The sequence below is a fragment of the Lactuca virosa genome, chromosome 6 (assembly GCF_052849685.1).
Source record: "Lactuca virosa cultivar CGN04683 chromosome 6, Lactuca_virosa_CGN04683_v6, whole genome shotgun sequence".
Classification (NCBI taxonomy): domain Eukaryota; kingdom Viridiplantae; phylum Streptophyta; class Magnoliopsida; order Asterales; family Asteraceae; genus Lactuca; species Lactuca virosa.
The window spans coordinates 254,001,888-254,017,495 of NC_136431.1; positions in this window are offsets into that span (position 1 = coordinate 254,001,888).

A 15,608-nucleotide genomic window follows, 5' to 3' on the forward strand; every position below is an offset into this window, starting at 1 on the left:
CTTTATTCCATAGATGAGGATCTCGAACATTCCAACCAAACACTCCTGATTTCGGAGTTTGGTGACTTCCAACAAAAGCCAGAAGAGAATCTTAGCCAGACGTTCAACCGATACAATCATCTTCTCAGTAAGATGATTAAGCATGGAATAGGACGAGAGGTGATTGAGCAGAAGGTCACATTCATGAATGGCCTTAGAACTGAATTGATGGCAGTAGTCTCAACTGTTAAAGCACACGAACAGTTCAAGAATTATTCATTGGCCAAACTAGTTGGTATTCTAAAGTCACATGAAAGTGTAGTGAAGAAAGAAACGAAAGTTGTGTCCGGTATGGGTTCCTTAGCTCTCATTTCGAAGGGCAAGGGTGTTGCAGAGGAAGAACCAGAGACTGATCTCTCTGATAGTGATTTGACGAGTGAAGAATTTGCTTTGATGGTTTCAAACCCCAAGAGGTTTGCAAGAAAGAAATTCCGTACCACTAAGAACCGAAACTGGCAGGGAAGTTACAGCTCCGATACAGCGAAAGAGGAGAACAAAAGCACTCCTCAAAAGGACGAAGAGAAGAAAGAAAAAAAAGCTAGTTGGTGACTCAGGCTATGACTGTAACTATTGTCATGGCAAAAATCATTTGGCTAAGGAATGCATGCTGAGGAGGCTGGATGAGAAGAAAGAAGGAGAGGATGATGAAGCTTACTACTTGCATAAGTTGGAAGAGATCAAGAAGAAGAACTCTAGTGATAACTCAATGCCTGCTTTAATTGTGCAGGAAAATACAGCTAAAAATGAGTTTGGAGGAGTAGAGATCTGGTCTATTGATTCGGAGGATGAGGAAGTTCGCAAGCCCACACATGGCAGGGCATTTGTTGCGAAAGAAGATGGATCGAAGTTTGCTGGAAGGTGTCTGATGGTGATCAACGGCGTGTCACATATGAGAGGCTACACAACTGATGGTGGGTATGAGGAAACGAAAGAGAGCAGAGAAGATAAGTGCTTTACAGCAAAACCAGTCTGTGAGCAGATCAATGAATGTGATCAACTGATCAAGAAGGTAAATTCCATTCTCGAATCTCTTAAATACCCATATCTAACTATGAAACATAATTAAATGATCTAAAATTTACCTTTTCAAGTATTAGTGGTAGCTTAAAACAAACTCGTCTGACGAATTCTAACCTAACTGATCAAATCAGCAGGATATCATCCAAGAGTGAGGAGCGAAGGATGTGGATAGAAAAGAAAGAGTCAGAGATGTATAGATTTAGGGACGAACATATTTATTTGCAGCGTAATAATTTAATGCTTTTGAAACAAAGGAATATTTTTTGTTTAATTGCTAAACGTCTTTACACTAACATTACTCAGTTGGATTTAGATTGTGAAATTGGGAAAAAGATTCACAAAATGATCTTGCCTTTCTTTGAATTAAAGGAAGACGAGATTGATGCTGATTGTTACAAGTGTGAATCTATCGTCCCTTCAGATGAAACTTCTGATGCTTATCAAATTGGTCTGGATAAAATTGAATCCTTCATTAAGTCCAAAGACCACAAGGACATGCTAAAAAACTTACTTGATGAAAATGACAGGTTGAAAATAAAGACCGAAACCGTACATAAATTTGACTCATTGAGTTCTAGGTTGAGTTCAGAAAACAAAATCAATATTGAAAGTACATCTGAATTTGATGAGGACGGTGACATGAGTGAAATATTTATAGAGTATGAGGTTGACTGTTCCGAATTTGTTAAGAACGAACCTAAACCTGTAAAAGTCCTTATCTCTGAAAATTCAGTTGAATTCGCTCGGATTTCTCAAAAGCAACCAAAAATACTAAAACCGAAAGCAACTGTTTTTCCAAAGGTCCAAACTGTACCAAATCAAGTGTTTGCCACTGGTGGACTAGACAAAAATCAAACCGTCGAACTAACATCCATCGTTAATGAAGACAACAAAGATGGTTGTGATGAATTCTTTTGGTCAGCACCAATTGATAATGCAGACGAAACGAAGGGTCTGTCTGAAAGAACCTCCTGGAGAGTTAAAGGCAGATATGTGGCTGAACCAATCAACAAGCCATCAAGCTTTTAGAAGGGTAGTACAAGTGGTACAAAGGAAGTTCAAAGCGAACCCACAACAAAGACAATCAAATCTCCTTCAGTAAAGAACAAAACTCAAGCAAGTAAAGCAAAACCAAGGGTGAATATTCACAAATCCTCTAAGCAACTTGCAGAGCAAAAACGTCAGAGGAATCGGAGATATCAGAAGAATCTCAATGAAAGGAAGCAGTTTTAGCAATCCCAAAACTCTAACTACATTCACAAAGAAAAAGCTTCCAATCAAAAAGCGAAAACAAGTTCGCAAGCGAATCCCAAACAGTGTTCACACTGTCATTCTTGTGGTGTACAAAAACAAAAGGGATGTTGCGCTCACAAATCATCATCTTTTAAGAAGTTCATTGAGAAACCTAATTCTCACTATTCTCAACTAATGAAAGCTTCTGCCAAGGATATCAAAGGAAAGGGAAAGTTGATCCCAAGTTCTGAAGTTCAAACTAAGAAGTCAACAACTTACCCTAGGAAAGATAACAAATATCTCGTCAAAAATCAAAATAAGCAAAAACAAACTAACTCTGATAAGACGAAAATCAAAGTTTTCACAATAAATAGAAAGGACGAAACCACCCTGATTAAACGAACCTATATGGTTGATTGCTCCATTGTTTTTCCACTTTCTGTAAAAGGCTCACAAGGACCCAAGCAACTTTGGGTTCCTAAATCTGGTTAATTTTTGCAGGTTATACGTGACGAGCAGTTCGACAACGAATGGTACATTGATAGTGGTTGCTCACATCACATGACAGGAAGGAAGGAAGAGCTAAGAGAGTTTCGAGCTCTCAAAGACGGTGGATGTGTAAAGTATGGGAATAACTCCTTTGGATCAATTAAAGGCTACGTGATGATTACAAATGGAGATTTTTCAATCTGAAAGGTGGCATATGTGGAAGGATTGCAACACAACTTAATTACTGTTTCACAATTAGTTGTGGGGACTGGCTTGAAGGTATCCTTTGATGATGAAGGATCAGAAATAATAGAAAAAGAAACGAAACCAGTTCTGTTGAAGTCGTAGCGAAAAGGCGAAATGTATCCATTGAACTTAAATCCAATACGAGGAAAGCATGCCATATGCCTTCTAACAAAAGCTAACTTGGATGATAGCTGGTTGTGGCACAGAAGACTTTCGCACCTCAACTTCAAAGACATCAACAAGCTTGTTCTTGGTGATCATGTGCGAGGACTTCCTCTCTTAAAGTTTGATAAGGATCATATATGCGCCACATGAGAAATGGGGAAGCAAAGTCGAAAAAGTCATCCAACTCTTGTAAACACGAAAATCATCAAACCACTTGAACTTCTACACATCGATCTTTGTGGACCTTCTGCAATCGAAAGTGTCGGTGGTAGTAGGTACATTCTTGTAATTGTTGATGATTTTTCTTGTTTCACTTGGGTGTATTTTCTTAGATAGAAATATGATGCAACTCCCAAGATCAAGATCTTTATAAACCAAGTGAAGATTCAACTGCGAAAGCTGGTTCGTAATGTTAGAAGCGACAATGGGCTGGAATTCAAAAACAAAGAGTTTGAAGAATTTCTAGCTGAAAAAAGAGTAACACACAACTTATCTGCTCCCTATACTCCACAACAGAATGGTGTAGTTGAAAGGCAAAATTGTTCCTTATGTGAAGCTGCACGAACCATGCTCAGTTTCGCTTGTCTGCCTCTGTATTTCTGGGTCGATGCCATTGCAACTGCTTGTTTTACCCAGAATAGATCCATCCTAAATAAGCGATTCTATCTTACTCCATATGAAATCATTAATAATCGTAAACCTAATGTCAAGTTTTTCTATATCTTTGGTTCCAGGTGTTTCATCTTTAATTCCAAAGAAAACCGAAACAAATTTGATGTGAAAGCTGATGAAGGTATCTTTTTGGGATATTTGCTAACCTCCAAGGCATATAGGGTTCTAAACAAACGCTCAAAGAAAATAGAAGAAACCTATTATGTCACGTTTGACGACAATTACATAAAGAAAATCCAATCAAGCGAAGGTCAATTGGAGGAAATTTTTCCTAAGACAGGTCAAGTTACTGTTCCTCTCTCCAATCTGTATGAAGAGTACATGCTACTTTTTGATGAGCCCGAGATAGCCATCACCTCTGAAGCAAGAGGATCTGATAACAAAGTAGACGAACTGAAAAAGATAATTGATGATGCTTCTAAAGAAATGGAAAGCGAACCTTAGAGTCCTCACGAACCTCCACAAGATAGCACACCATTGCAGGGGGGTTCGTCTTCATTCTCTAAAACTGATTTGCCTTTCCAGGGGGAGAACCCATCTCAGAGTCCACACGAACCTCCACAAGATAGCACACCATTTCAGGGGGAGGGTTTGTCTTCGTTCTCTAAACCTGATTCGCCTTTCCAAGGAGAGAACCCATCTCCAACCATGACCCACGAAAGTCCACTAGAGGGGGAGAATTTTGAACCTGATGTTGAACTCGTTTCATCACTCGAGGGGGAGAATCACAATATGAATGATGATTCGTACGTTCAATCAGAATTCGAAGAAGTAAATGTTGAACTGGATCCTTCCTATGATCCAAACTATCCTCCGCTGACAAAATGGACCAGAGATCATCCGAAAGAACAAGTTATTGGTGAATCGTCTGTGGGAGTTCTTACTCACTCTCAACAAAAAGAGAAGCAAATTGCTTTATTCTCTCATGTGGAATATTGTATGTTTAATTCGTTCGTGTCCAGGATAGAACCAAAAACCGTTAGAACTGCACTTGATCATTCTGATTGGGTACAGGCTATGCAAGATGAACTCAATGAGTTCGAACGAAACAAGGTTAGGAGATTGATTCCCACACCACAGGATGCATCTGTAGTTGGTCTGAAATGGGTATTCCGTAATAAGATGGATAAAGAACGCAATGTAATAAGGAACAAGGCGAGACTTGTGGTGAAAGGATATTGCCAGGAAGAAGGGATCGACTATGAAGAGACTTTCGCTCCAGTAGCAAGGTTAGAATCTGTTCGAATCTTCCTAGCATACGCTGCACACAAAAACTTTGAGGTATTTCAGATGGACGTCAAGTGTGCATTCCTAAACGGAGAATTAGAAGAAACCGTATATGTTGAGCAACCACCGGATTTTGTGAACGAAAAGTATCCCAATAACTGCTATATTTTGGACAAGGCAGTTTATGGTTTAAAGCAAGCGCCAAGGGCCTGGTATGAAACTCCAACACGCTTTCTTAAAATGTCTAAATTTAAACAAGGTTCGGTTGACCCAACCTTCTTTCGCAAGAAAGAGGATGACCACTTAGTGATCGTCCAAATTTATTTCGATGACATCATCTTCGGATCTACGAATCCTTGCTTAACATCTGAATTTAGAAAGTTGATGGAGACTAAATTTGAGATGAGTTCCATGGGTCCAATTAACTTTTCCTTGGACTAAATATAAGACAGGTACCAGAAGGCATTTTCATAAATCAGGAAGCTTACACAAAAACCTTACTGACCAAGTTTGGAATGATGGGAGACTCAAGAGTGAAGGTTCCAATGGCATTCAGAATGAAGCTAACTCCATCTCTGGAAAAACCGGCTGCTGATATGACTCTCTATCGTCAAATGATAGGCTCATTGATGTATCTAACAACTAGTAGACCAAATATTATGTTTTCCGTTTGTTATTGTGCCAGGTTTCAAGCAAATCCACGCGTACCTCACATGGTGGCAGTCAAGAACATCTTTAGATACCTGAAGCGAACCTCATCTCTTGGTATATGGTATCCAGCGAAATCAGGGTTCTTCGTTCAAGCATTCTCAGACGCTGATCTTGGAGGATGTGGACTGGATAGCAAAAGCACTACTGGCGGATGTCAATTTCTCGATGGCAAACTCGTCAGCTGCCAGTCTAAGAAACAAACATGTGTATCCTTATCCACAGTCGAAGCTGAGTACATCGCTTCAGCGTCATGTGCTTCACAGGTTATATGGATTCAAAGTCAATTAAGAGACTATGGCCTGAACATGAAGCGAATCCCACTTTACTGTGACTCCGAAAGCACAATTCGCATATGTCACAACCCAGTGCAACACTCAAAAACGAAACACATCGCACTGAGATATCACTTCATCAAGGATCATGTGGAAGATGGTAATGTCGAGATTCATTTCGTTTGATCTGCTGATCAATTAGCTGACATATTCACGAAAGCCTTGCCTGAAGCAACCTTTAATAGAATACTCAAAGGCTTAGGAATGATGGAAGCTGAATCGGTTTCGAAACCACCTTCTCTTCCATAAGTATCACTTTCGTCTTCGCTCCATAAGTTTTTATCAAGCGAAATGAGGCGAACGTTCGCTCTATTTCGTTCCGTCTTTTTCGGGACACGAAATGGAACGAACACTCGCTCCTATTCACTTCACTTATTCTTTATAAGCGAACGGTTGGTTAGTGATTTCACTTCTTACTTGTGGTTTGGAACTTCTGTATCTTTTGTATATTGTGCATATAAAAAGTTTGTTTCGCATATTTTATGTTTTTATTTATTTTTCAGAAAATCCAAAAAGATTTTTCTTTCTGTTTTTAATTACTTTTTTTTTTCAGAAACATAAAATACAAAAATATTTTCCATTTGTTTTATTTCGAAAATCAAAAATACAAAAATATTTTCCTTTTTATTTTATTTAGAAAATCTCAAAATACAAAAATATTTTCTTTATGTTATCTATTTCTTTTATTTTCACATATTACAAAAACCTAAAAATATTTTCAGATGATCATGGAGGCAAAGTTTCGTGTGAAAGGGCAGGTATAACATTCTTTATCTATGTATTAGCTAAGTGTCCCTAGAATCATATTGTTGCATGTTGTCTAAAGCCTCAACGACCCTAAAGTGAAGCCTTATCGATTCGATATATACAAATCGTTTCTTCCCAATTAGGCTGCTAAATTCACTTAAATCATGAGCTACCTTACTCTTCTCACATTGAGTTAAGAGTTATCTGCTTAGTCACTATCGTATAGCAGAGGTACTTTCGTTTCTTATACCACCTCAACTCTTTTCTCCATCAATTTCGTTTCATAAAGGTGACCCTTGAGACTCTCAGCATTTACCACTAAGGTTTACGGTTACACAACATCTGTGTTGATGATCTTAGTTTCGTTTTACCACTTGCTAAGTGAAACCCACAATCCAACACCTTTAATGAATTGGCGGTGAACAATTGAATGTTCTAGTTTTTCACCAACACTCCAACGATGATCACTTTTGTTTGTTGTTTCACGGAATCTCTTTTATTTTTGCAAGATCTTTATAAAATTGTCTAAAACTAAGACTTTTCTTCCCAAAAGATCCAGTTTCGTTTTTGTTTTTGAGATTTCTAACTTTTTACCAAGTCACTGGAAAAATTATCAAACCTACTTGATGTTATAGGCTACATTGGCCACACAAGTACTTCATCCAACTTTCGTTCTTATATCAAGTTCGTAGTTTGGTTGATGCAAAAGCCACCTCTCAAGCTTAAATTAAAAAGATGCCTTTCAATGTTTCTTAACAAACATTTGATCGTACTTCAACGGGAAACCACACAGACACTTCTCAGTCTCTCTTGACTTTGAAGGAAGAGATTCATGCCCGGGATCCTCAGTTTCGTGTCATATATGACATCACTCAATCCCACAGATATACTTTGCTTTATTTCTTTTTCTCCGGCACAGTCTTGCATGAAGATCTTTATGATTTTTCCAAAACTCTAGTTCGTGGTACTTATGGTGTTTTTCAGATTCACAGTTTCGCTTCTTAATGCTATGGTGGTCTTGTATTTCAAAAGGCAGAAGGTGCTCAAATTATTTAATTGGAATTTGAAGCGTTAGGGAAAAATTATGATGAGGTGGAGGAACGGATAAGATTTCGAACCACAAGGCGCGTGAATTTGAAACGGTTCTTATCATCACGCCGCCTGACACCTTTTTCGGAGTAACAGTTGTCACATCGCGCTTTGTCAGACGTCTTTTCAGAGAAAATCACGCAATCGTCATCAAAGATCTTTCTCTCTCCTGGTACATCGTATAAAAGGCTCTCACATATCCCATATTTATCTTTACCACTCACAATACTCTCAAGAAACCTAACGATAATTTTTCTTACGGTTCTTCTTCTTCTTCACGCACCTGCAACAATGGCTGATTCATCATATGTTCAATAACACACTGATCATTCCTCTTTCCTCACCATCAAGCCCAACTAGAAATTGATCCTCGACTTGGCTCTGTTTAAATATGACGCGTTCATGTTTCCCATTGTCGAGTGCTTGAAGTACTCACCTTTGGTTACTGCCTTAACCAAGGTTGAAAGTGTTCCAATGTCACTGTTGTCGAAGGCCTTTTCATCTGCTAAGTATGTCAAGGAGGAGGAAAAGATCATCTTTGAAGTTCTTGATAAGAAATACTCAGTCTCAAAGTCTAGGTTTTGCTCTCTTCTAGGGCTAAACTATGTCGACTCATTGGTGAATCTGGAGACTATTACTACTGCCCAGATCTTCGACATGTTCTACCAAATGGGTTATACTGATCTTCTCACCACTATTACCAAGTTCAAGAAGTCATGTCTTCCACCCCAATGGAATGGTCTATTTACTCTTCTCTTCAAGGCTTTCTCTGAGAGAGTACTGGATCCGACTGTGCTAGCAAATCATTCATGACAATCCTCTATGGCCTCTACCATGGGATTAACCTTGATTATGGGTCCATTCTTTGGGCTCAATTGGTGCAGAGTATGAATTCTACATCTCGACACAGCGAGATCTCTTGCGCATGTTTCTGGACGATTGTGGTGCAGCGGGCAATGGAAAAGTTCAATGTTACAGTGATGGCAGACTCATTAATGTCGTCGATTGCTACCTTCCACACTACGAAGATTATTCTCGCTGATAATTCGAAGTTTTCATTTGTGGGGTCTATTCCGGAGACTATGTACAAATGTGTTTCTGGGGCTAGCAAAATTATCACTGAGTACAAGAAGCATCCTGTTTCGGGTCCTAGGGAGCTAACTTCTGAGATGCAACGCTCCATAGATGAAGCTGATAAACCCAAAAGGGGGGCAAGAAGGGAAACAAGAAGAAAGGGGTTCAAGAAGGTCAATCTTCTCAAGCTCCAACTCGTAAGAAGCGAAAGACTCAAGGTGCAGCTCCTCCGGCTCCCAAGAAGCGAAAGCTTAGAAAGATGACTCTGCAGCCCAGCTCATCTTCAACAAGCGATACTAAGTATATTCCTTCTGATCCAGCTAAAGGAGAATCAAGCGAAAGCGAAAGTTCTCAATCTGATGGTTCGCTTCGTGGTGATTCACCTCCACCTTCCCCACATCAAGAGGTATCTTTAAACGATTCTGCTCCAACTCCCCCTCTTCTCTTACTCGCTCTACTATTCCTATCACTATTGCTCCTTGCCCACCACCAATTTTATCTCAACCAACACTTATTTCATCTCAATCACCACCGGTTATTTCTACAACAACCACCTCTACTACCCAGCCACCACCCATCTACACTGAAACCACTACAAAAACCACTACAAAAACCACTACAAGCGAACCTCTCGTCAATGTCAACGCATCTGATGCGGGGGCAAAGACTTCAGGTTTTTTCACTACCTCAATCCCACCTTCTGTTTCGGTTAACATATCTGATACGGGGGCTCAAACTTCAGTTTTCTCCACTCATGTGTCACCTCCCATTTCCCCTCTTAACCGCAATGACCCATAAATGGTCTTTTGTGATGACGATGACGAAGATCTTGGTTGTTTCACTTACAGTCCCTTCCAAATCCGGACTGAGAGTGAAGACGAGGTGCAAGTAACGAAAGGGCAACTCCAGTCCCTCCATGAAAAGATTGACCAGCTGATTCTCTCTAACAAAGCTTCATCCACTGATGCATACGCCAAAGCAGTTTTTGATTCTCTCTTTGAGCGAATCATGAAGCAACACTCTACTACTGTTGAATCATCGAATAAAGTTGTCGCCGATTCTACTGAGATTTGCAAGTCTACGACCAAAAAATTCGATAAACTAATTGAAGAAACTAATTCCTTCATGGAGAACTTCCAAACCAATTTCAATTCCAACACCACATCATCAAACGAAGCATTGAAGAGTCTGGGTTCTCTCTTCAAAACTGAGAAGACGAAACTCCAAGAGTTTCGTAATGGTCTTAAAACTGACCATGAATCCTTTCAAGCCACTATCTCGTCTCAGCTTTCTCAGCTTAAAGACGAACTGGTGAAGGAGAGTACCCTGAAGGACTCTCTCGCTCTCAAGTCAAAAGAAGCCAAGGTGTTAAGTACCAAACTTGAAGCTTCAGAGAAGCAGGTCCATGATCTGTTATCTGAGAGGGCAGTCATGCGCAGCTGTATAACCGATGTTACTGGAATGCTCTAGGATATCATTGAGACCAGGGACTCCATGATCACCATCACCTTGCGTAAGCATCTGGCAGAAAAGTCGAAGCCCGTCTTCGCCATGCTTCACCGCCTTGAAGGTGTTTCTGATCAATCCTTTCATCCGAAACAAGGGGGAGAAAGTGTGGCTGGTGGATCAAGAAAAGAAGGACCTGAAGCTCCTGTCAATCCTATTATCAAGAACGAACCCAAAGGCAAGGAAAAGCTGTTCTGTGACGATCCAATTCTTGATAATGAAGACGAAGAAGAGGCTACTGAAGAAGAACTAAAAAGATGAAAAGTTCATGAAGCTGAACTGGATGAGCATCAGCGAATCATCCGTGAAGCTGAAAAGAAAGAAAGAGCTGAGAAAGAAGCACATGCTACTCTTCAGAGCAAAAAGCTCTTGTTCCCCCAATGGATCCTGAAGCGAATCCAACGCGATGTTGTTGATCTTCCAAGCTAGTATTGGTTAGAACCAGTAGTTTCGTTTGATCTTCAAAACACAAGAGACTCACAACTGGGTCTGGCAATTACTCCCAAAGCTTTCAGATTTCGTTCTTTTGTTAAAGTGTCCAACGCTCCATTCACAGACAACGGAGCTGATCATATGTTGTTTTCGTTTTATCTGAAGCATATAAAGCCATAATACGAAACCTGGTCATTGAGTAAAATTATCGGTGTGAAGGTTACAGGGCCGATCGAGACTGATAGCTTTCCAAATGCCAAGTTCAAAGTGGTAAGAGGTTCAGCCAGCCAATGTTATGAGTTAACTCTTGCAGATCTTCCACGCCTTAACCCATATGACTGGTTCACTATTTACAACATATTGCTGAAGGACAAAGAAAAATATGAACCTGTCATGTCTCATCTCAAGCTCATGATAAAGTCATATATCCAGGAGATTGGAGAGATGGATGTTGAAGTTGCTGTTGTCCTGCGAAAGAAGCCTTCAGCTGTTCTCAAGGAAACTCCCAAGGATTTTGAAAAGTTGAAGCCAGGGAAACTTTACAGTGGAGATTGGTTTGTGGTTTACTCTGCTAGGGAACGAACTGGAGCAGATTATCGTAAAGGATGCTTCTATCTTACTGATAAGCATCTCTATACCACAAACTTCCTTGAGTTCATTTTGGACCAAGTGAGCAAGTTCAAAGGCAACAAGAAAGATGATATCAAGTGCTTCTCAGATATGGCTCTATGGTACACTGAGGTACACCAAGCAATTTATGCCATGATTCCGAAGGTGTATGATGTGTAGAAGCGAATCCAAGGCTGAAGGGTCCGGGCCTCAATTGACGCAAAGGGGGAAATTGTTGGGTATAATAGATTGCGTCATTGGGCTTATTTATTTTGTATTCGGTATTCGGCCTGTCCAATCCGTATCATTTATTAGGGTTTAAGTATTACTAGTGCATGCATGCACCGTATATTATTAACGTTTTGATAGAGATATTCTTGTAAACCCTAGCACGCCTCTACAGTAGCAATTCTTCATAGAGTTCTTTTGAGGCGTGACTTTTAATCATTCGACACATTGATTGATTCATTATGTGTTCTTACTTTACTTCGTGTTCATATCATACTTGTTTAGAATCTATTCGATCTATAAGGATTTTAGCCTTATCAATTAGTTAATCAAAAAATTAGCCAACTAATCACTAAACAATACATCTAAACTCATGAATAAAGATATATGAATAAAAAAATGTTGAAGTGGAAAATACTTTCATAAACATCACCAAAAGTTCATAATAATCTTCAAACAACTAATTATCCATGGATTATACCAAATGAAAAATCTTGAAAATGCCCCCAGCAGGAGTCATGCGGGTCGCGTAGATGCATCAAAATTGGGCCACTTTTTCTTTTTGGGTCTGTACTACATTGGTTCTGCAACGTCCCAAAAATTACAAAGAGTTTTTTTATTTTAAAACAGACTAACCACTTAAACTTTTGTTTTAAAAATCATTGAATAACATTTGATTGATAAAAATCACACATTATCATAGTTAAGTTCACAAAACCGCGGAGACGAATATCTTTGATGCATGTGTACAGTTCCGCCGAGCTCTTCTCACGAACGACCTGCAAAATGTTTAATCCACAACTGTAAGCATAAGGCTTAGTGAGTTCCCCAATATACCACATATTCCACCATACATACAATACATCCACAAAAAGTGTTCGGCTCTAGCGTCGACCTGCCAAATCTCATATCAACGTAAACATATGTAGAAATCATATATGAAATAACAGGTCTACTCCAACCCCAAGTGTAACATCATGTTTTGAATTGTTCCCAGTTTGAATCGGTGATCAAAGGATTGAGTATTATCAGACTTCGAAAACTCGAGGGTTGGGTTTTGGACCAGTTGGAGTTAGATGATGTATCTTGGTTGCTCGGGTATTCAGTTGGAGTTTTTTGACCAAAGGGGTATTTCGGTAAATTGTCAGCTCGGACTTTTATGGAAAATGGATTTTAGTTCGGGATATTTTATGACAGGCAAGGGTTGATAATAGTGTTGAGCGTATCGATACCTTTCTATGGATGCATGGATGGTTGGAATCGGAGTTGTATCGAGTGAGTTATGGCCTTTGGAAGAATTAGGGTTTTGGGAAAAGCCCTAGTACGCGGGGCGTATCAAGGTGGTATGCAGGGTGTACTGAAGAGAAGGAATTTCGCAAGGCGTAGCTGGGAGGAACTTGCGGCGTTCATGTGAGGTTTGGGTCGGGGTGTGCGGCCTCGTACGCAGGGCGTACGAGAAGGTACGCTGGGCGTACGTGGGTCTGATTGAAAAGCCTAATTTTCGGACTTGACACATATTTAAGCATCCTTAAGTCATTGAGGCTAAACCCTAGTAAGCCTCTACAGCCCCACTTTGTCCCTTAACCTCAGATGTACTTGTGAGAGTGTTTCTTGAGCCTAGAAAGTGAATTGGTGGCCATTTTAGAGAGCATTCAAGAAGGAGAAGGTGGTGTGCAAGCTTTGGGTATCATTGAGCTTCTAGGTCCTGCATCTAGAACATCTTGAGGAACTTCTGGATGTATAAAGTCATAACCTTGTCATCTTATTCATTAGATTGAGCTAGGGTTTGCTATATTGTCCCCTTTTGAGTTCATAAGTCACCTCTTGGGAGTTTGAGCAACTCTAGAGCTTAGGAAGAGTAGATTTGAGGTCCTTTAGCTTGTTTTTACCATAAAAATACAAGCTTGTTGGTTGTTTTGACCTCATGCATGATTTAAGACCTTTGGAAAGGTCTTAATGGGTTATTGGGAGCATATGGAGCAAGCAAAGGCATAAATTTGCCAACTTTATGCCTTAGGACTCATCAAACGACCTAGATCTGAGTTTGGGACGTAAAGCCTTCAAGTATTAAGCACTTAATGGATTTTGTGCATAAGTTGTTTGTATGCTGGGCATACTATGTAGTAAGCTGTGCGTACAGCCCTTTGCCCAGTACGCTAAGCGCACAGAAGAAGTACGATGGGTGTACGCTCTCAGGAAGACTTGGGCCTTAGCGGACTTCGGACCTTTGGGCCATAATGGTTTTGGGTCTGGACTTGCTGGTGTTTGGGCCTGAAAGTGTCTTTGGACCAATGTTGGTATGATTGGGCCTATTCGGCCTTGCGGCCCAATATAGAAATGGACTTCGCATTTGTGGGCCTCGGGTTGGGCCAAATTTTGGACTAGGTTGTTGTGGGCCTTCGTGAGCCAATTGGAAACAGGTTTATAGACTAAGGTAATTATTGGGCTTTAGGATAAGGCCCATTGGAAAGGTCTGGGCCCAATTTGGAAAATTGGGCCATTGGTTGATTAATTGGCCTTTGGGCCTTTCAGGTTATAGTTTGGGCCAGAGTTTTGGTCAAGGGATAGGTTAGGGGTAAAATGGTCTTTTTACCCCGGGTATGAAGTTATATTTATGGATTAGAACCCAATTGCTAATTGGGTGTCCTTTGGTATTGTTAGCTGGGGAAATGGTCAAGGCAGCAGCTAGGGATTTCGTTCGGAAAGCTTCTACATTCGAGGTGAGGCTCCTCACAATACCAATGCGTCGAAGGCACCAAGGCCGGTCCATTATGTGTTATGTGGTATGCTAGCTTTTATGTGATATGTGGTATGCTAGTTATTTATGTGATATGTGGTCTGCTAGTTGTCTCTATGATACTTACATGGAAGACCTCATGGGGAGCCCATGGCACTTGGATATCAGACCATGTGGGGGAGCCCATGACATTCGAGGTAAAGACCATGGGGGAGCCCATGGCACTTGGATATCAAACCGTGTGGGGGAGCCCATGGAATTCCAGGTAAAGACCATGGGGGAGCCCATGACACATAGCTATAAGACCCTGGGGGAGCCCACAGCATCCCTATACGTTTATATGCATGGCTTATGTGATTGATATGGTTTATGTGAATATGTGGATTATGTGGGGTATGCTCTAGGGAACTCACTAAGCTTCGTGCTTACAGTTTTGTTTATGGTTTCAGGTATCATCGTTTTGGAAATGAAGTGTCCGGCTTGATCGCAACGCACACACCCGTGGTTTCCATAATATTTGATTTTGGGATGAACTTTGATAAATATTTTTAATTAGCAACGTTTTTGGAATGTTTTGATTAAATGATATCTGTATTTTGACTATAATAAAAATGAAATTTTTACCCTTGATTTTTGGGTCATTACACCAAGTGAAAGATATGGGCCAAATCATAGTCCTACAATCACATCCTACCATAGGCCAAATCATGGTCTTTCCATGCAATGTTGAGGGGAAAATCCTGATCTTACATATAATTGCTAGGGGCTTGATCCTGGTCTTCCATACAATTTCTATGCCATATCCTAATCTTTCATACAATTTCCATGGGTCAAATCCTGGTCTTTCATACACTTTTCGGGGGCCAGATCTTGGTCTTTCATACAACTGATAAAGTCATATGTAGTTAGGGATTAGATAGACAGTCGAACAGATGATCCACCCGAGAGTGAACAATCAGACAAGAACATCACAATAAGGCATTTGACCAAGAGTTCTTAGGCTATTCAACTTAAATTACATACCACCAATGCTATCATTACCATATAATCAT